The sequence below is a fragment of the Triturus cristatus genome, chromosome 1_1 (genome assembly GCF_964204655.1).
Source record: "Triturus cristatus chromosome 1_1, aTriCri1.1, whole genome shotgun sequence".
Taxonomy (NCBI): domain Eukaryota; kingdom Metazoa; phylum Chordata; class Amphibia; order Caudata; family Salamandridae; genus Triturus; species Triturus cristatus.
In genome coordinates this window covers 764,254,768-764,276,785 of record NC_140579.1, presented here as the reverse complement: position 1 = coordinate 764,276,785, position 22,018 = coordinate 764,254,768, and the positions used below count along the sequence as shown (strand labels likewise).

At 43.1% G+C, this 22,018-nt stretch overlaps 1 long non-coding RNA gene across 1 annotated transcript; it reads right to left on the bottom strand.

The window, feature by feature from the left end:
• Nucleotides 1-7,232: 7,232 nt before the first annotated feature.
• On the bottom strand, nucleotides 7,233-20,103 carry LOC146871050 (uncharacterized). Its single transcript, XR_014959494.1, has 3 exons — nucleotides 19,811-20,103; nucleotides 8,324-8,443; nucleotides 7,233-7,767 (listed from the first exon to the last, which is right to left on the bottom strand). It is a non-coding gene; the product is annotated as an uncharacterized LOC146871050 (long non-coding RNA).
• Nucleotides 20,104-22,018: the final 1,915 nt, after the last annotated feature.

Genomic DNA, 22,018 nt, shown 5'->3' with positions numbered 1-22,018 from the left:
TGGATGGCATTGGATTGAATTGTGAAATGTGTATTTTTTGGGGTATTTCAGTTTTTTTTCGTGTGTGTTAAATACATGCCTTTGTTGTGTGTGGAGTGTGTTGTGTACCTTGCACACCTTGTTTAGCTCTGTGGATTTTCATTTTTGCTTTGTATTGCATCAAAGCTGTGTTGTTTAGCATGCCTTCTTTGCCTGGCTATTATAGGCCTGTTTCAGTTCATTGTTTTCCAGGCCTCCTGCTTGTTGCTTGTGACTGTGAGTGTCCATGTGGCTGGTGGCCATTTATGGTAGATATAAGTGTGCTGCTTTTGCCATATAGGCCTGCATGTGTTTCCTTTGTTCCTTTTTGGCCTAGACTTATTGTTGTTGTGGGCCTGGCCATGTGGCTGACAGCCATTTTGAAGCCAGGCAGTGTGCTTTTGCCATAGGCCTGAATTGTCTGTCTTCGCTTTCTTGTTGTTGTTGGGGGCCAGGCCATGTGGCTGGTGGCCATTTTGAAGCCAGGCAGTGTGCTTTTGCCATAGGCCTGCAAGCTTGTGGCCTAGTCTGCCAACAGGCCTTACATCCAATAGGCTCAGAGGTAGTCATGGGTACATGAAACAACTGTTTCTGTGTGTTCTGTTGAATTTAAACATCATTTAGGGCATGGATGGCATTGGATTGAATTGCAAAATGTGTGTTTTTTGGGGTATTTCACTTTTTTGGTTTGTGTTAAATAAATGCCTTTGTTGTGTGTGGTGTGTTTGTTGTGTAACTTGAATGCCTTGTTTAGCCCAGTGGACTTTCGTTTTTGCATTTTATTGCAATAAAGCAGTGTTGTTTAGCATGCCTCCTTTGCCTGGCTATTATAGGCCTGTTTCAGTTCATTGTTCTCCAGGCCTCCTGCTTGTTGCTTGTGACTGTGAGTGTCCATGTGGCTCGTGGCAATTTTGTGGTGGTACTTTAGTAGTGTGCTGCTTTTGCAATATATGCCTGCATGTATTTCGTATGTTCCTCTTGGCTTACTGCTTCCATCCATCCCCTTTGCGAGCTGCAGCTCCCTGAATGACGTGATGAGCAAATAATTTAATGCCAAACAAACAGGTTCCACTTCCATTACATTTGCATATTTGTTTTTGTTCTTCTTTCCTATCCTTCCTGAGTGTACACAGTATACCATGAAAGCCCTTGCTGTCAAAGTCTCACAAATGACTACACTGTTATGTCTTATTTTTATAACTTAAACTGAGTTAATAAAATGTAATGATATAACACTAACAAGTGTGACCACCACAAACTAAGTTATATATTATATTTGTTTGTTTGTACTAGTAGTAATTGAACCACAACAACAAATGCAACATTTCACTGATGTTCTTCTTCTGGCTTCTTTGCTTTTAGGTGCACAAAAGAAGAAGATGGCCTCAAAGAAAGTTACCAGGTCCTCCAGTACCAAGAAAGTTGCCAGTGAGAAGAAGGAACAGAAGAAGGAAGTGGCACTTACCAAGACTGGTGTGCCACCCACGATGTTTTATGAGAAACAAAAAATTAGGCCTGCAGCAGCTGTGTCCGGGGACCAAGCTGGGAACAGCACCTCCGCTTCAGCAAGACCACCCCACCAACCTAGGCCCAAGCCCATAAGTGTCGCAGAGGTAGCCAGTCTACTAACGAGCAGTGATGTTAAAATGTCATTATCGCAAAGTAGTACCCAATTAACACAGGCGGAAACTCAGCAGATAAGTGGGCAACAACAGCCCACAATAGTAGTTGTTCCTCCTGAAGTAGGGGCAGTTCAGGAAATCGAGCTTCCTGCAGACGAAGAGGAGCAAGCCACTCTTTCAGAAGATCCATTGTCTTCCAGATTCCCAGCAAGGAAAAGGAGGGTTAGTCCATCAACTTCTTCTTCAAGCCCCGCTTCTGATGATCTAGATGCCAGTTGGAATCCACCAGCTCAGTCTGAGAGTGATGCACGCCACAAGACAAGGCTAGTGAAAAGGAAGGTTCCAGAAAGCCCTAGAGTTATGGAGGTAGATGTAGAAGAGGGGGATTATGATGATGACGAGCCAGTCATCTTGAACATCACTCCTGGCCTATAGGAGATGGACACCAACATTATTACCCTATCCAAAATCGCTGCGAGGGATGTAGCATGGATGCCACCAAAACAGGTAACACCACCTCCAGCTTCCATATTTGCATTTGGTAAGGCCCGGCAGGGACATACATCTAGCTTAACCACCACCTCAGTAGGTAGTGGTACTGTAAGTGCACAGAGTCAAATTCCATGCCCACCCTCCAGTTCATCTGGCATTGAAAGTGGCACCTCCAGCAGCACCAGAAAGTACACCTCCCCAATTTAGGACTTCTTTTCGGTTAGCAGTATGGAGGAGAACATTGCTATATGCTCAATTTATCAACACGCTGTTAGGCGGGGTAAGCTTGGTACAAACTATGGTACCGGAGGCCAAACAAGTCATCTAAAAAAACACCACATGATCCAGTAGGAGGCTCACCTACTTTGCTTACAAAAAAAGTAAAACTGCACCCATTGCTGTTGGTGGGGATGAAGAAGTAGAAGAAGATATGATCGCGGTGGAAGGTGAACAAGATGGAGATATTTCTATCCATATCCCCAGCAGTGTAGTGGTACTGCCCACATCCTCAGCCACATCTCAGTGGCACTGTAGTAAGAACTCAGAGTCAGACAGAGACACCAAGGCAACCAAGTACTGCAATGAGAAAAAGTGCGTTTTTGAGCCTAACTGGGTTCAAGAAGACATCTGCACCACAAAAGAAAATAATCCAGTCTACCATTGACAGCATGCTTAGGTCGGAGGGGCAGTGCGAACGCAACCACCCAATGGCATGTTTTTACAATGCGAGCTGGCTAAAATGTTAGCGCTGGACCTTCTCCATTTTTCTTTTATGGAAGGGGTGGGTTTCCTTGAATTTGTGTCAGCCATCTGCCCTAAATGGAAGGTTCCCAGCCAGTCCTATTTTGCCAGAGTTGCTGTTTCAGCACTACATCACGATGTGCTGGAATTGCTTGGACAAGCTTTGCAGCAGAGTGCTGTTCACAATATCCATCTGACAACACACATGTGGACCAGTTGCCAAGCCACTGATTACATGTGCATCACTGCACACTGGATCTCTTTTGTGGGGGTTAGAGAAAAGATATCTGAAGTAGGTGCTGTTGACTTTTAATGCTACTCAGAAACATGCGACTGTAGCCATGTTCGCCATGAAGAAATCTCATACTGCTGCAAACATTTTGGAAGAGTTTAAAAGCAAGGTCTTTGAATGGCTGTGCCCAAAATTGATTTTGTTGCCACGGATAATGGCAGTAATGTACTTCAGGCCAAGGAGTATGGTGCCTATTTCAGGGTCCCGTGTTTGGAGCACTGCATTAACATTATTGTTCAAGACTTTCTGAAAAAAGAAGCTACTTACTGACCACCTGCCGAAGAATATGCACACATTTCAGCCATTCTTTTAAAGCCAAGAAGCAGCTGAGGATCATTCAAGGTGAATATAGAATGCCAGTGAAAGGACTCATCCAGGAGGTGGTAACACGTTGGAACTCAACTTATTACATGCTTGACCGTCTGTTTGAGCAGTACAGACCAATCAATGAATATGTCATGCAAAGAGGGGATGCTAATGTGAAAGGCATGACCCTTCAGATGGACCAATGGTGCCTAGTTAAATGCCTGACAGTCAGCAGGAGGACTGTACTATGGGCCAAGCTATCCCATTGTTGCACATGCTACAGCAACAGCTGAAGGAGGTGTCTGAAGCGTACATAGATGTGGAGGAATAAAATGAAGCATAGTAGTTGGTGGAGAGCTTATCCCGTCGCTTAGCTGAAAATACAAGGCTGCAAACTAAGATTGTGTCAGAAAACATTACATTTGTGCCACAATTCTGGATCCACGGTACAAATCGGCACTGAACAGTAAGACATCAATTCCTTTTTCAGAAGTGGACGTTGCCCGATACAAAAGTTGGATAGCTGAGGTAGTCAGTCACTTTGAAAATGAACGGCTGGTAATTAAAGGCCCGCCACTCAAACCCACAACAAGTACTGCAGCAGGGCATCCGGCGTCAAGTTCCACTTCAGAGCCTGAGGGCAGTGCATTTGGCTCAGAGCGGTCACCAACACTATCGACAACAACAGCAAGAACCGGATCATCAGCCCTTGTAAAATCGGTTCAGGATTGGTATTTACAGAAAGTGATTGCTAGGTCCAATGCTGATGCAAAGACAAAAGAGGCCAAACTAAGTGTTGCACCCCTGAACATTGAGCGGATGGTCCAGGTCTATCTGGATGACCCAACAGAGGTCTACATTGATCAAAACCCATTGCGGTATTGGTATGGGAAAAGGAACCAATGGCCAGTGCTCAGCAGGCTGGCGATAAACTATCTGACTTGCCCTTTCGCAAGTGTCTTTTCTGAACGTGTTTTCAGTGCTGCTGGTGCCATTGTAACAATGAAAAGGACCAGTCTCTCGCCCAAAAACGTGGAGAGGTTAACCATGATCAAAATGAATCAACACTTTATACTACTGGATTATACAATACAAGAATAAACGCAGGAAGATAAGGACAGCAATTTAGGTGATGGAAGTAGTGTGTTAGATGAGGATTACCTACTTCTGGTTGCACCCCCAGAGTTTGAGGACGAGCAATACTTCCCTGACAACTAGGCTTGAACTTCTTACTTTCATCCTCCCTTATTTACTTTTATTTGTGTGTGTCTGTCTTTCTGGTTCGAAACTTCGAATCACATCAAATCCATCACCACCGCCTTCTAGTCTTTTTATTGCCATATTGGAGTTGCAGCTGTCTGCATTTCACTGAAGTCCATTCCTCCGAGTCCTGCTCCTCCATCCTCCTGACTCACCCTAAATCAATTTCCCTCAAGCCAGATGATGATTGGATGTAGAATAGAAGAAAAAAGAAAATATTGCCTCGTTGAGTCCCTCCAAAAAAAGTGGAACATGACGACTACTATAGCTATCCTCCTTTCTAAACCGAGAGAGACTGCCCCTTAACTTAAGATGAGAAGGAACAGGTAATGAATGATGGCATGCATTGGACGCTGACTGAGCGATTTATGTTGTTGGTTGGTGTGCATGTGTAGTATTATTTAATCTACACACTAAAAGTAACTCAGGTCAATGTTTCCCTTCTTGTTTTTTAATAACAAAATTGTACTTCTGTTGCAGGCCGATCCATTGCATTTTGAATATGGAATGTGTACTCACTTTGTACACTGCACACTGAGTTGGACAACACCATTATGATGACCACAGTGACATAATATCTTCGCAGTGACTCAGTAGGACCGGAGATGATTGATGGAATAAGTCAGGGCGTTTCATGAGTGGTATGAAATGTAAAGAAGTCAACAACAACTACAGCAGACCTACATGTCTGTGTAGTGGTGGAACCAAGTGTAGTGGTATGACTGACAGCGGTTCATTGATTTAGTCACTTAATTTGTAAAACGCTATGTTGCTGTATATATGCTTTGTCTGCCTCTGTCAAAAAATATACCCTAAATAGAGGATGGGTCACGGGTGCCGTGGGCCTGCTCTGTCCTGTTGTTGTTGTAGGTTAATGCTGGAAACAGAGTAGACATGATGTATCCATGCCCCCACTGAAAGTGTTCCTGTTGCACTCCACTGTAATTTATGCTTTCTTTTCTCCTTGATTTTTCAATATCCCTTTTGTTTTTCCATCTACAATTACAGGCCCGCCCTTACCCTGTGCTATACTGGGAAAAACAACTCACACTTACCTTACCAATCCACATCTGCCAGGCAGGCAGTGGCATCACCCAAGATTTATGGACGGAGCATCCATGGAAGGGAGGACCAAGAGGAATGGCGAGATGCAACTCCCCAATTTGACCAGGATAACATACAGTAACAGTATCAACATTCATCATCTTTTAAATAATTTGGTTAATTGTTTATCTTCAATTATTACGACTGTGTGTTGTTGCTATTATGTTTGCGCTCTGCTTATAATTAATCCCTACAGCTATTTTTTAATTTTCTTTAGTATCTTTAAAAGAAAGCCCGGTACAACAGAACAGAAACTGTATGTAATTTGGGTCTCTCTGAGGGCAGACAGGCAAGGCAAATTGCATAAAATACTGCTGCCCTGTACTGTCTAATTGTCTACTAGTAGTTAGTAAGTACTACTTATCATTAACAATCATGTTATCATTATCATGCATGCATTTCCTTTTTCTCCCTTAACAGATTTATGGATATGGTCGTCTGCCAAGATTGTGCTTTGTTGTTTGTCCATGCGTAGTGTTTTTCTTTGTCAAACCTTTCCCCAAACCCCCCTTCCCAACCATTCATCAAACCCTAACCCTCCTTCCCCGGGCTGTCTGATTTATTGAGGTGTGACTAAATTAAATGTACACCAATAATTGATCACACGCTTGCTGGGGCGGATGTGGCGAAAGCAACCCTAATTCAATTTCAAGGCAGGGCGAGGATCTTCTTCTGCTTGCCCACACATGATCAATATATTTGCAAGGTAATTATTTTTTTCCAAAGGAACCTAATCCATCATCATTAATTGCCAGCATCGATTGGATTTGTCATCCTCCTACACAGCACTAAAGGTTACACTTGTGTCGAGTGTAGGCCTAGTCGAGTGACTCGACACAATTACAGTTTGTAACTTGTTGTACTAGGCTATCCCCGCCACCATTATGTTTTATTTTACTTTAGCATATTATTGTTTGGCAGTAAGTTGTGTACTGTACTGTACTTTGTCCTACTACTCCTCCCACAGTCTCTCTCAGGCGAATGACTGTCTCATTTTCTTTGTTTGCAAATGCTACTGCCAGTGTCTACTACTACCACCACAACCATGGCATGTTGGGAAACCAAACCATCATCACCATGCAGCCCTTGCTGTGCCTAAGTTAAACATCAAGCATAGGTAAGAGAAGAGGTTTGGGGGAGGCATAATTAATCATGGAAATTAAATAATTGATTAATTCAAACACCCCTTGAGTCCTGTTGCAGAATGCATAGACTAGGAGGATAGACTGACAGTACTAGTAGGACAAGTCACTCAGTGAGGGGTACCGCATCTATCTGTTTGTGTCTTACAAAGTCAGCCAATTATTTAAATCAAACACTGGCTGTGGCCCTGCAGCAACAAGGAAACAGTGTGACGTAAAACAATAACACCCCCACAAAACATTAACAACATCGTACGTAAAGTATAAATATAATTGAATCCCCTGACAAAAATAAACTATGTAAAAAATCCCACAACAACACCTGACCCACCCCTCTCCGTAACCCAAACCAATGTCCGAAACGAAAGAGTCCAACCAATTGTCCATGTCCATAAACCCCAATGCCCAATTCCCACCCACCAAAAGAAGCAATAAGAAAGTGGCAATCCAACAGGGTCTCAACTCATCGGGGGCCCTGCTTCTCCAGGACCTTAATACGCTCCTCTAGGTGGGCCACGCCGCGCTTCAATGCGCGACAATTGCATCCACAGGGGGGAGGCAGCTGTGCTGGATAAAGAAGAGTGGCGGCGGGCGGCTGCCAGATGGGGGCGCTGTAACACTGGAGGGGCCTGGCTAGGGCCCGGGACATTGGAGGAGGCTGCAGCTGCTGCCACCTCCTACTCCGCCAGAACCACCAGCCGCCGGTATGCAGTCTGTATGGCCTCCAGCTTCCGACGCCGGGCAGTGGCTGCCAACTCCTTCCTGTCTGGTTTCCCTTTGGGAGGAGTAGCTATATCAAGAAGAAAAAACAAGACTATTGTACCAATATACTCTTAGCAAAACAGTAAGACAAATTAATTCTACACATAGTGGCACAGTAGCACTAGCAAGCACAGTACATAACATTTGTGGTATGTATCTATCCTCCCACTTCCTCAGCCTCTAACATTTGTGGGAGTTTCAGACATTCAACCACCCATGCATCTAATTCCTATCAGCCACCTATGCATTCATCCCATGTATCCTTCTCTTCTCTCTCAGTCATAAATATTACATCTCGCCCATCCTTCCTCCTTTCACCCTTCTTTCTCTTTTCGTTCAACCCATCCATCAAGGTCATCTGATCTGACTTTTAGTCTTCTCCATAAAACTTTCACAGCTGAGTTGAAGTCAGCTAGAAGAGGCCATTGGTTACTCAACACTCCCGCCGCTAATGCTATTGCTAAGGCTAAGTAAAGGGTGTCTTCTCCAATGGTTCACAACAACTTCTTACTTATGAAGTCTCGACAGTACAGTGTACACCATTGCAGCGTGTGTAATGTCAATAAGTAAGGTATATAACTTACCACCGCCCGTCACTGCTGCTGGTTCACCCCCTGCAGCTCCTGCAACTGCTGCATTTCCTGCTCCCTCAGTGGCCGCGTCGCCATCGCCGCTGGCCCCGGCACTGGTGGTCGGTAGTACGCCTAGAAAAAACATTACACATTTTTTAGATGCCTTATACCCCTCCCCCCATTTATTCTTTTTCATTAGCAAAATTGAAAAAAAAGTTAATACATACATATACAACATACATCACTAGTACAAATCCGGTTCTAGAGTACAGTAGACACTAGTAGTGTTATATCATGGTCCCTAGGGTCATTTTAGTCTGTGCTAAGTTAGCCTGAGCCATGCAACTATTTTAGCTTTGTGTCTTTTATTTTTGCGCATGCTACCTCGCAGCTTGTTGTGTAAAATGCCTTTGAGCCCACATGAGGTCATACTGCTATTGTTTGAGCGCTGCGTACAAGGTCAAAAAACAAGCCACTTTGTTCTGGAGTTCTGGTTGTCAGTCTGTATCGCTTAGCCATAACATGATACACTTTTTGGCACGACTGAGAAATGCTTGCAATATACTAACGCGCACCATTTTTCTCATAACAGATGGAAGATTCCCTTCTACGAACCAGAGCTTTGCAGAGTTTATGATGTAACCAGTACTTCTAGGTTCTTCTAAGGTGAGGGGTCCCCCAGAATTTACTCAGAGAGCTTCATTTATAATTTTATATAAATTATATTCCTACCAAGGGGAGGGTGGTTCTTCCACCACTGTTCAGTTATCATGATTGATTTCCCCTTTTGTCTTCTATGGACTTGTAGTTGTAACAATGTTTATTGGTTTAATCTTATGCATTTTGCTGTTGGTGCTGGCTCGTATACTGCATTATAGAACAACGTACAGAGCATTTTAGTTGAAAAGAAACCTTTTGAACTTACCTAGACTCTGTGGTATTTGGTGTGGACTTACACGAGTGAGTGAGTGAAAGGGTGTGCATTGCTTCCACAACTCTGAGAGGTCGGGAGTGTTATGCTCTAGGTTGTCTAATCATTGGGTATCTTCGGGGAGTTCGGGGAGCTAATGAGACACTATAGCTAGTCGGTCAGGGGATTGTGGGTGAGGTGTGAGGAAGGTCCAACCTCCTATCACCAACGTCCTATTTTCGTGTGCATAGTTCTGTATGTGCAGAATCCCTACAACAGTAGTAGTATGTCCTATCCTATCAAAAATAGTAAAATATCTGGTTGTGCATTTTGCTGGTGGGAATTGTCGAAAATGCTACGTGTTCATTAACTAAAGTAGTGTTTCATGTAATCAATATCATGCAGAGGAGACAATGGTATGCACCTGTCTGCTCAAATATGCTATGAGCCTTGATAAGAATTAATAATAGATTATTCTTACACTAGGACCACTATAAAATGGCCGCCGTAGCTACTGTACATAGATTCACATGCACTGTATATATTTTGGCACCTGTTTATTAACTTAAGTACTGCATCATGTGATTAATATCATGCAGAGGATTAGCATCGGGTTTCTGCCGTTAACCCTCGATGCAATCCTGTAATCCTGACCACTACTTTGTTTGGAACTAACCTGAATGTTGAGTTTGCCTGCATCATCTTACTTCCATGGTGCAGGACGCTAGTATTGATCAGTTAACATTCACCCATGACATTCCCTTGATTGCAGGATCTGTAATTCTGCTGTTCCTGTGTGTCTGTTCCCCATTCATCACCCGGTACTCCTTCTTACCTCCAGGATATACCTAAGAGATAGACGCCTTGTGCTGTACTGGTAAGCCATAGTGCGCCCATTAGGCTTAGCCCTTCTCACCACCACACTGTATTTCCACCACCCTAATTTCAATTTCCCTTCAATAGTCCCCTTAAACGCTGTCCTGAAGAGACCCCGTATCGAGGGTCGAAATGTCGTCGACACTAACAAAAGAGAGCCTGAATGATACATTATCCATTGTGTACAGCTCGTCCTTTAGATTTTTACCAATAACCTGTTCCCCTGCTTTTCACATGTTTTCACTTAGTACTCACCAAGATAGGTTATGGTCACTTCACTGGGGCTCAGAAATCACTTCTGGTGTGCTGATAATTAGGCCTGGGCTAAAATTTCGTTCCGTTCGCGGAAATTGCAATGATTTGACATTTTCGCGTTCCGCGGAAAGCGCGAAAATTTCAAAATTTCCGCATTCCGCAGCTTGGCGATAATTTGTTTCTTGCTCGCGCTGTAAAATAATACATTCTCACGCGCGCGCGATTGCCTTACCTGAATCCCTGCGTTCGCCGACAAGTTTTCTTGATCCGGTCGCGTTCTCCATGAGATGTTGTATTGTTTTTAGCATTTTGCGCTGTCTCGCGACAGTTCGCGCCCGCAGTGACGTCATGCGTCGCGCGATCACGTCTTTCTTCTCGTGATCATGCACCGCGAGACAACGGAAAACAAGATGGCCGTGCCCGCAAGCAACCACATGGGTAAGTTGGCGAGCCGCAACCATGCAGAAAATCTTGCGAACATGTGGGAAAAAAACTTCTGCATCTTCGCGATATTTCCGCGTGTTTGTGATCATTTTTAACATTTTCGCGATAATTTGCAAAAGTGGATTTCGCAAATTCCGCCCACCCCTACTGATAATGCAAACCTTTCAAGTCTTTAATGTATAAGGAAATACATCTGTGGTAAAGACTGTGACTGCAGAATAAATCTTACTTACTTCGGCTGAAGTAAGCACTATCTTGACTAATTGTTGTGTTGGGCTTTTTAAAGAATTCTCATACGATACTGTGTAATGTATATATACTCTCTGGTATCTCTACTGTGACCTAATTAGGAAGGTCTGAATTGGAAATGTGTGATTTAGATTAAATCTGAGCAAGTTACCATAGCTTGCACATACTGTATTGCTATGATAAATGAGTTCCTTGTGAACATTGTTTTTTTGCTCAGGAACCAGTTCAGGGCCGGATTCCCAAAGAGACTTATGACTGACTGACTCCTAAATCCAGCGGCGGCTCCGACGCTAAGGCAGAGGAGCGGTGCCCCACTGCTCTCCTAGCAGTTCAAGAAGGAAAAATAAAATGATAACACTGCAGCGTTATCATTTTATTTTTCCTACTGCAGTGGCTCAGTTGGTTATGTGTGGCAGAGCTGGCCTAAGTGATGCCAGAGCACTGAAGGGCGAGGAGTGGTGGGCACACTCTGTAAGTGCGCAAGACGCTTTGGCTGGCCTTCTCGGGCCGTCCAAAGCCTCATGTGCACTTTGCATGTCCTCCACCCAGGCTGCAGTACAACCAGGGTGGACAACATGCCCAGGCTCCCACTGCCTGACTGAGTGCCAAGCCACAGCCCTCAGACCAATCACAACACTGACTGCCAGACTTGAGATGAATAGGACGTAGGGAAAGGCAACGGCCGGCTGGAGATGAAGAGGATCAAGGAGAAGCGGAGGCCGCCTGGCTGGCCGTAGACAGATAAGTGTGTTGTAAAAAATAATCTTTTTATGTCCCCCTCTCCGCCCCACTACTCCAGTCCGGTAGGAACCCCACAAGAGCGTAGTCTGAGCACTCCGACTCCGAGTGAAACCTCCGCACTGAACACTGCAGTGTGGAGATTGCACCACGAGTACAAAACTTAACGAGTTGTAAGTCCCATTGTGAATTGTCCCCTCAGTGTTTGCGAAAGGAGACTACACTACTTGACTCATTCTGAAGCTCAATCAATGCAGATACCTAATCGAAGTGACTATGGCTTTGAACAGTTGTTAAATGAACGGAGAGAACTGATGCAGCATCCACTAGAGGCTCTCAACACTCCCACCATTAATATTTGTGGAGATGTTATGCCAACCTAGGTGAATGGAACAATGGCTACCCTGGCAAAGCCGAGAGAAACTGTGTGAGTTGCGCTATGAGACATGCTTCTCACAACAACTATCACCATGGAAGAAGTCGGAAGTTGTTGCAGTGAGGAAGCATTGATCCGACCCTGTAATTTATTTGACACCTGTGATCAAAATGTCTAAACTTACAATGCACTAAGTAAACCAGCAAAAAGGGGATGTATGAATTGCTTGACTATTACTCATGCTTGTAATCATTCTGGACTGCAATCCACCATACCACCTCAGCTATGAACCAGCCATATGGAAATAAGTCTTGGTCGTGCTCCAGTAGGAACATCCCAGTTGAAATACTGGGCCACATCCCTGCTGAATAGGAACATAAGCAATCCCAGACCAGTTTCGGTCTGTTTGGGTTCATCAGTAGGGTGCAGCTTGAGGCCTATGGCACAGTCAGCAGGTAAACCATGACTGGCTGCTTACAGTACACACAGCATAATCTCAGCAACAGACTATTTCCTGATAACAGACGAGGACTGGAATAAACTTGATATTCTCAAGGTTCTCAAAACTTGAGAGCAGGGCAGGCCGAGGCACGGTTGCGCTCCAATTAGATAGCCAAGACACCCCCTTTGTACACTTGAATTCGTAGGGTTAGTAAGTGAAAGCACTCACGGCTTACTTCGGAAGGGGGTAAAATAGTCATCTGATGGTACTTCTTGTGATATCATTTCCTGTGATTTCTCGCTGTATGGAAATTAGAGGGACCTCACACATTCCTTTCTGCCCGGGGCCCCAAAAGTCCTAGAACTAGCCCTGCTTGAGAGCGGCCATAATCCATGACAGATAGCACCAATGACGATCACAGACTCTGTGTTTCATATGGCAGAAACTGACTTGGAAGTGGCAGGGAAGATCAGGTCTCAATGGCGAGCCTACATGTAACCAAACTAATACAGATAAAGAAAATGGAAAATCTGGAAATCTCATTTGGGTGGGTGGTGACCAGATGGAGAGATGAGGGATTCAAAAGGAAAACAGAGGAGAGCTCTCCAATGATAACGATGGTGAAATCCCCAGTATAACTCTAAATGAGATTAGCGGTGCTCTTTCTAAAATAGCCCCAGGCAAAGCCCCTGGACTAGATAAGATCCCTGGGGATTTATTTCGTAGCGAACCGACTATATGGGCACCATACCTCTGGGTGTTATTCAACGCCATACTCCAAGGCATGAAGATCCCTGCCAGTTGGGCTGGGGCCGATATAATCCCCATCCACAAAAAGGGCTCACCGTTGCTGCCAACCAATTATAGGCCAATTAGCCTCATTAACATCACTCAAAAAAAATGTGCGCGGGTGTTGCTGCTTAAGCTGCATAGCTGGATGGAGGAACAGAAGATACTCACCCCCCTACAGGCAGGGTTTCGAGTAAACATTTCCACACTGGACCAAATCCTCAGGCTACAAATATTACACTGGAAGTATGTTTGGAGGGTGGAAGCCTCTACTTAATATTTGTAGACCTGAGGTCAGCTTTTGATTTGGTCCCTAGAGAAAAGCTGTGTGCAGTTCTTCATGAGATGGGGGTTCCACCATACCTATCCCAAGTTATAAAGTGGCTCCACGAGGACAATTATGCCCAAATCAGGTTTGGCAGGGAGGGAAAGTTAACAGCTCCCATCCCGATAAACCGTGGCGTTCGACAGGGTTGTGTGCTGGCCCCCATTCTTTTTAGCCTCTATATTAATGGTCTAGTAGAGTTTCTGCTTGCAGAGAAAGATCTTGATGCCCCTAAGTTGGCATCACGCAAAATCCCTGCAATGATGTTTGCCGACGATACCTTATTAGTCTCCAAATCACCTATGGGGATCCAGAGGGTACTCAATAAATTTGAAGTGTTCTGGAGTGAGAGAGGATTAGAAATCAATCTACAGAAAATCAAATTTATGGCATTTAACATCACTAAAAGTACCCGAGCAAATCCTACTCTAAACGGGATACCCCTCGAGAGAGTTTCCTCTTTCGATTATCTCGGCCTCACCATTACAGAGACCATGGATTGGGGGGCGCAAATTAAAAAATCAACTCTGAAATTGGCACAATCGTCGGGCGGCCTAATGAAGGTTTTCCGCAAGTCCAGCCACAAACCGGTGAGCCCTGCTATCGAAATATATAAGGTTCAAGCAATGGGAGGGTGTTATATGGTGCTGAATTATGCGGCCATTGTAGCTCTAAGAGCCTCACCCGGATAGCAAACAACTTTCTTAGACAGTTATTCAACCTCCCACAGAGCACCCCTCTCACCCCGCTCCGATTAGATCTGGGTGTAAGGGCAATCGCCGAAGAATCTAATCTTAGACCTCTTTTATATTGGCGGCGCCTGTGGGTCACTCCAGAACTTGCTGTATACAGGGAGGAACTAAAAGAGGTGATGAATTTACGGGGAGGGGGTAAGCTCCCGTGGCTTGCGTACATACAGCACATGACAGCTAATTTGGGGCGGGATGACCTCTGGGGCGACCCGGAGCTCGCCTGCTCCTCACTTTCAAGGAAAGCATTAAAGGTCCACTACGGGGAGTTCAATCTAGCACAGCTCCACCGTAACCCCCTAATAGGCAAGTTGACCTCAGCTTTTGTAGAAATTAACGATAGATATAGCTTTGAGCCGGCCTTGGATGATATCAAGCCGGCAGCTGCAAGAAAGCTTTTTCTACAATTTAGATATGGGTCCCTGCCTCTTCTCTCTTTTACACACAAATGGAGGGGTCTGCAAGCTTTGAAATGCCCGGCATGCGACTGCCCCGCGGAGACAGTCCTTCACGTGTTTTTTAGTTGCCCCGTATATCATAAGGCAAGAAAGCGCTGGTTGGTACAGATTTGCAGAAACTTGGGAACCAGGAGCTGCTCTGAGGTCGTCAGGATTCTGAAACATGACTGTAGCACCCCGATAGTATACTCAGTAGCAGGATTCCTTTTTTCCAAGCTTTGAAATGCCCGGCATGCGACTGCCCCGCGGAGACAGTCCTTCACGTGTTTTTTAGTTGCCCCGTATATCATAAGGCAAGAAAGCGCTGGTTGGTACAGATTTGCAGAAACTTGGGAACCTGGAGCTGCTCTGAGGTCGTCAGGATTCTGAAACATGACTGTAGCACCCCGATAGTATACTCAGTAGCAGGATTCCTTTTTTCCATGTGGAGTACCCGCAGAGCACTTTTAAAAGTATCTTAAATAGTACAGACCATGGCTCTGCACAAAGGAAATGGGGTTTCTTCTTAGGACCCCCTTATATTACCGGCCATCTGTAAAAAGTACGCATCTATGGACCCATTCTGCCCCTAGGCCCTATTGTCCAATCACTAGCTGTACATGAGTTACGTAATCAGTGTTTGATATCACGTGTCTGGAGAAACTGACTTTTTAATCAATCATTTGTTTTAACTATTTATCTACCATGCATTATGCACTTTTAAATGCCAGTACTGTTTTTCGCCCTGATTAATTTATTGTCATACCAGATGTGATTATTTCTTGGTGAAATAACCCGAAATGAGGGCACCTCAGAATGATGGCAGGCAATACTTTTTTTACAAACATTTGCCACATATAATGCCCATAACTGTTTTAATTAAATCCTTTTTGTGCAGTATCTGAGACTATGTTTTAGGATAAATTGATATTTTAAATTATTTATTCATTTCGCACTATGCACTTTCAAATGTGAGCACTGCCTCCTGTCCTGACCAATCCACTGCCATACTCGAAGCGATCATTTTTTCTGGTGAAGTAAACTGAGTAGAGGATATCTTAAAACTGTGTTAGGCAATCTTTATCAACAAATATGTGTGCCAAGTTATGTGCACTCTTGTTTTATCAACTGTCTTTTATTTCAACGTCTTTTTGTTTTATTTAGCTCTGAAAAAATCTGTATGTATTGTCATTTGCACTTTTAAGGCCATACTGACAGAAATAAAGTTTTATTTGAATTGAATTGAAAGGAAAATGGTCCACCTTACACTTATGAAGATAATGCCCTAGCTTGGGTCTCTGGTAAAAGAGGAGAAAACCTGACCAGAAAAGAAATTCAATAATGCAGAGGACTTTTTAAACGAATTGAACAGTAAACACGCTCTCAAAAAACGAGAACGATCATTTCAGTTAGCGAAGACATTGCATTCTATGGTGATATTACCAGTCTGCAAAACTGTAATCGTTTTATGAAGAAAGATGGAAACAAATGGTGTAAACAGGGAGAGTAAGAATCACATATACCTGTGGAAATGTGTGTCAGGTTCTGTAGGGACCACAAATGAGTCCATGGAAGTAAATATATAAGTGTATTGTATGGACCACTACAGCAGAATCTTCCGTGAGTCTCCACTTTGGTGGGATTAATTTTGGAGCTTTTGTTAGATTAGATTGCTTTCTAAAATTACATTTCCAGACTGTACCAATTAAAAGTTGTTGTCTTTTTACCGAGGAGCCTGTAAAGTCAAGCCACCAGGTATGACAGTATAAACCTATTAATTTTAAAGATATTTTACAGATTGGTGGTCACCTGCTTTCGTCTAATGGTTCCGGAAATGTTCCATCTTTTACGATAGTTCCCAGCTTCATGGAACACCAGCTTAGTGGTTCACTATACAAAAAATGCTCTCACAAACACGTGATACATCATAGGCCAATACGAATATTTGACAGACACTTTAAGATCTGCTGCTGAATTCTGCTGATAGCTGTGGATGAATGTGTAGAGGAAAATAACGTTTTGAACCTGACTGAGGGCTGGGTTAGGCCTGGGCTCCCGAAAATGGATCAGATTTCATTTTTTTCATGTGTAGTGCAAAAAATCAGCTAATAAGCTCTTGTCATTAGTGGCCTTGCTAGACTGGACAGTGTACAATTCCCTTCCCCTTCCAGTGATACTGGCAAAGAGCCTGAGCCCCAAGCAGCAGCTGTATATTTATGCACTATGGGTTCCTGGGGTTAATCAATTGTTCTGTTTAAGATAACTTCTCAGAGTAGTTAATATCTGCAGTATAGCAAATGTAATCTGAAACTGATCTAAATAAATAGGGATTTTTATTTTGCCCACCTAGAAAAAAACATAAGCATATGGTTCTATATTATAAGTGCTGCAATAGTGTAACATACAAATACAGTGTTCACAATATAATACATATTAAACAGAAAATATCTGATTGTAAATTTGTAACAAAGATTATATGTTACAAAATCGAGTACACATGCGCCTACAGATGCTGACAAACTTTTAATGATTTCAGCCATACTAGTTCAATATGTTTCAGTCATATACCAAGTGTTTCGAAACATCAACAGGACAGGAGAGGGTGATTTGCGGTGTACTTAGAAATGCTTGTTATATTTTATTTTCCCAAGGATTTCCAGTGCACAAACATGCATTCAATCATCAATATATCATCACTATGTAAATACAATCTCTTAATGCAGCACACATTGAAGTTGCAAAACATCTTTTTTTTATTTGTTTATGTGCAGGAAGGGTCACCTTCCTGTGCATAAACAACCAATGGCAATTTGTTGGTTCCATGTGTGCTGCAAAAGGCAGCACACATGGAAACAGCAAAAACGAGGAGAAATAATGTATTTCTCCTTGTTTCGCCTGTTTAAGACCAGGTTTTCCCTGGTCTTAATTTTGGTGCTGCTTCCTATTTACGCTGCTTTTGTAAATAGGGGGCAGCGTCAAAATCAATAAGTGTTGCAGTGGAACGCCCTCCACAACACCCATTGCGCGCCCCATTCACGCTGGTGCCTTATTTACAAGGCAGCGTTAAGCCACTTTCAGTACAAGTGATGTTGTGGTGGCGTTGTGGTGACGATAGGGGCTTGTATATATGCCCCTTGGTTCTGTTCTCCTGATCCAAAATTGGCAGTTTGTCTTATTAGTCTGTACAGTCAGACTCTGCTAACTGATAGGAGCCAATCTGAAACCCCACTCCAGAAGCCCCCCCTAAAGACAGTGAAGTGAAATCAAGGAATCGAAAATTCAGCATTAACGCTAGTTCACTTTGACTTTTCTTTGAGCAAAAGACAACAACCAACCTACTACCCCCGAGTGGCTGCAGTCACACATGAGGATGCAGCAGCCACCCTCGTGCACTGGTACACGTGGGCAGCATCTCATCTCACTAGTGCTCTGTTGTGAAAGATCAGCACGAACCACTGTGCTGCTGCTGCAAAAAAAACTGTAGGTGGCAGAGTAGCAGTGCCTCCACCATGATCCAAGTGGCTTGGTCCCTAGAAAAGTCCCATCCACATCGTGTGTACAGAGGCCACACCTCTCCAGGAGCCTCCCAGACCAGTGATGGCAGCAAACATGTATGAAACCAGCTGACGTGTGACATCCCTGGAATAGGACTCTTTAAAACAAATGCGCTTTTCAGCTATTCCATTACAACGTGGTCGTTACAACAACCGTGTTGTTTCAACGCGAACCATTACATCACAAGTAGTTTCAACGACTTGCTGTAGGGGGCACGCTGGACTTAGGAATAGTATTATTTACTATTCCTACTCCAGTTTGTGCAATAGCAGGGAAGGTGTTGGATTGTAAATCCAACACCAGCGCGCCCCCTACAGCAAGTCGTTGAAACGTTGTAACAACCGTGTTGTAAAGGAACCGCGTTGTACCGGCAGCGTTGTAAACACAGTTTTCCCCATCCCTGCCTTGGGCTCGATGATAACACCCATCCCTTGCAGGGAATGGACCAGCACAGAAGTATGTACAACCCTCATTGCAGTCAGCCTCCTCAGGGTTGATAGATGGAATCTGGAGCAGAAGATGAGCCTACAGCACTTCGATGCCATGATAATTACGAGATTCTCATCACCAGCACAGAGTTGCTCTCTGGATGACTCTGGGACTGATAATGACAACAACTGAATGCTCCAGTCACTTTTAAACTGAGTTGGGCCAGTGCAGCGGCAACACCTCTATCAGAAACATGAGTCTGTATCAGAACTGTAAGAGGGATAGTAAAAGTGGTGTGGGGTGTCTCTAATAGAGACACAACCTATGTAATTCAGGGTGTGCATTAACCACATAAACATTTCTGTAACTCCCATAGTGTACCACCCACACTGTATTTTGGATCCTCTCTGAGTTTTTGTTTCTTGCGCATCCAGATATATAACAGTGATAAAGTATCCCCTGCCTTAAATTACAAGGATATTGCAAGTTATGGAAGAGATCCATAACCATATAGAGGAATGAGGCTGAAGGCCAAGTTCCTTTACAAGGTTATAGACCTCCAAGGTAACATGCAATATTCTTATCATGTTCTCTAAGGGGTATGTTATCCCATATAATACATGGTCACACCATCACCTTTCCCACAAACCATTTAAAACCTTGTTGATAAGCTCTTTCACATGAAAGAGCTAGAGCGTTTGCAAACATGAAGAATACAAATATAACCTCTAGTGCAAAATTGAACACATCAAAAACATGTTAGATATGTGTTGCAGATATTAGAAACATTTAAATATGGAGACGCGTGAGCGCGCAAAACAAGATGGCCGCTCAGAAATAAGCTCTGACTCACTCATCCATACGACAAGGTTAATTAAGCTGGAATTGCAGGATATAAGCATTTCCTGCTATTAGCACATCTTACCTGCTCAAAGGAGAGCATTTCTTTGGCTTTTTTCTGCGATTTTGTCAATTTCTAGATCACCTCCAGCTGCAGGCTCTTCTCCACCGAGGCTCCCTTTAGCTTGCTCCGGGGTTCCTGTCAGGATGGCGAAGTTCTACACCAAGAGAGGGCGCAGCTTCGACCTTGGTTTCCTCCCACAGCCAATTTTAGCTGCTGCACCAGTTTGAATTATTTATCTTTATTTCTACTGCAATTTTGACAACTTTTACCTGGTTTTCTTTATTTTCTTGAGAATGGAAAGCAAGGTTACAGCAAATAAATGTAAACAAACGGTTTCTCCTCCTCCTTTGAAGTCAAAAATAGTTGACTCATCGGAACCTTCTCTTATTACTATTCTGGAGGAATTAAAGACAGTTAGATCAAACACTGACAATATTGCCATAGAAATTAAAAATTTACGCAAAGACTTGGCCAGTCTTTCAATGAAGGTTGCAGATAATGAGATCAAGCTGCATGACGTTATAACGAAAACAGATCAGATTTATCCAATGGTTACAAAAATCCCTTTCATAAGTACCAGATTGCTTGAGTTAGAGAAAAGGAATAGGCAATATAACTTACGTATTTTTAATTTGCTTGAAGATATTGAAGGGAATGATTGTAAGCGATATTTAGAGAATCTGCTTCCTAATTTATTGAATGTGAAGTTCTCAGAAAAATTTGAGATGGATAAAGCACATCGTATTCCATCTCACCCTAAACCAGGTCAAACTAAACCCAGGCAATTCATCTTCAAGGTTCTACGCCATCATCACCTCGTCCTTATCAGGAAGGAAAGTCGTGAGATTCCTTCTCTTCTAGTTAATGGCTTGAAGATTTTCATCCATCAGGACTTTGCCAAGGAAACGGTTGTGGTGCGAAGAGATTTTGCAGCGTTGAGCGTTGAGTTGACCTTCAAGCTTTTCTTGACAACCATTCTCCTCTATCAATGGATACACATGTTTCTCCAACTTGAAGTTATTCTATTGGTGCTACTTCTTATGCTTTCTTATTGCTGTGATAACTCATAGGCATATTTGAAATCCAACTAGTAATGCTCCTGGTATTATTATGATAGTCCTTTTAGTACGGGTGTACCGCCCTCCTCCTTTATCTCCTCTTGGATGCACGTGTGTGTCCCATCTTTGTATATGTATGTTTTCCTACTTTGTATTTATATTTGTCTTTTTGTTTTTATGTCCTCCATGTCCATTGGCTACTTCTCAGGTCTCTTATACTACTCCTGTTGTATATTGTCATTCTTCCTCTCTTTCTCTATTCTCCTTCTTTTTCACCTCATAATCTATGAATAGTTCTCCTAAAGTTAAAGTTGTTTCACTGAATGTCAAAGGTTTACGTCATCCAGTTAATAGATTAAATATTTTAGACAATTTACATAGGCAAAAAGCTGATATGTGTTTTCTACAAGAAACCCACATCGATTACACCATTTTAACATATATATAAAAGAAGTGGGTTGGCCAGATTATCTCCTCCCCTGCGCGAGGTAAAAAGAATGGCGTTGCTATTCTTTTATCAAAACCCCTTCAGCTGCAAGTTCTTGACAAAAAATCTGATTCAGATGGTAGATTTCTTTTAGTCAAAGTTAAAATTGGAGATATGATTTTACACCTAATTAATATCAATGGAACAACAGCAGATGACCCTAATTTTTGGTCTTGAGATTCTTCAACTTGGGAAAGTTTGCTTAATTTTGGGGGGCGATTTTAATTTGATTTGTGACCCCCTTTTAGATAGATTATCTTCCACCAAATACACTCCTCTTAAAGCATTTCATTCCCTCAGAACGTTATTTAAAAACACTAAATTGGTTGATGTCTGGGGATTACATTTCCCCACCCAGAAAGAATTCACATTTTTCTCCAATCCACACAGTTTTATTGACAAGGCCTCTATCCTCACTTCTCCTGCTGGCTTACTAGCTTTAGACGGGGAGAAAGAGTTTGAAAAGGTTCACTGGCAATTTCTCTTTCGAACACTTTCTTCTTTTAATTTTGGTAATAACTTACAAAAATGATATCAACTCTATATGGCTCCCCTTCTGCCTGACTTTTTATTAATGGTCAATTTTCAAATCCCTTTTCTCTTTATAGAGATACCCGGCAAGGCTGCCCATTGTCACCTCTTCTTTTTTTATTGTCAAACAAACCCTTTCTCTCCCACATTCAA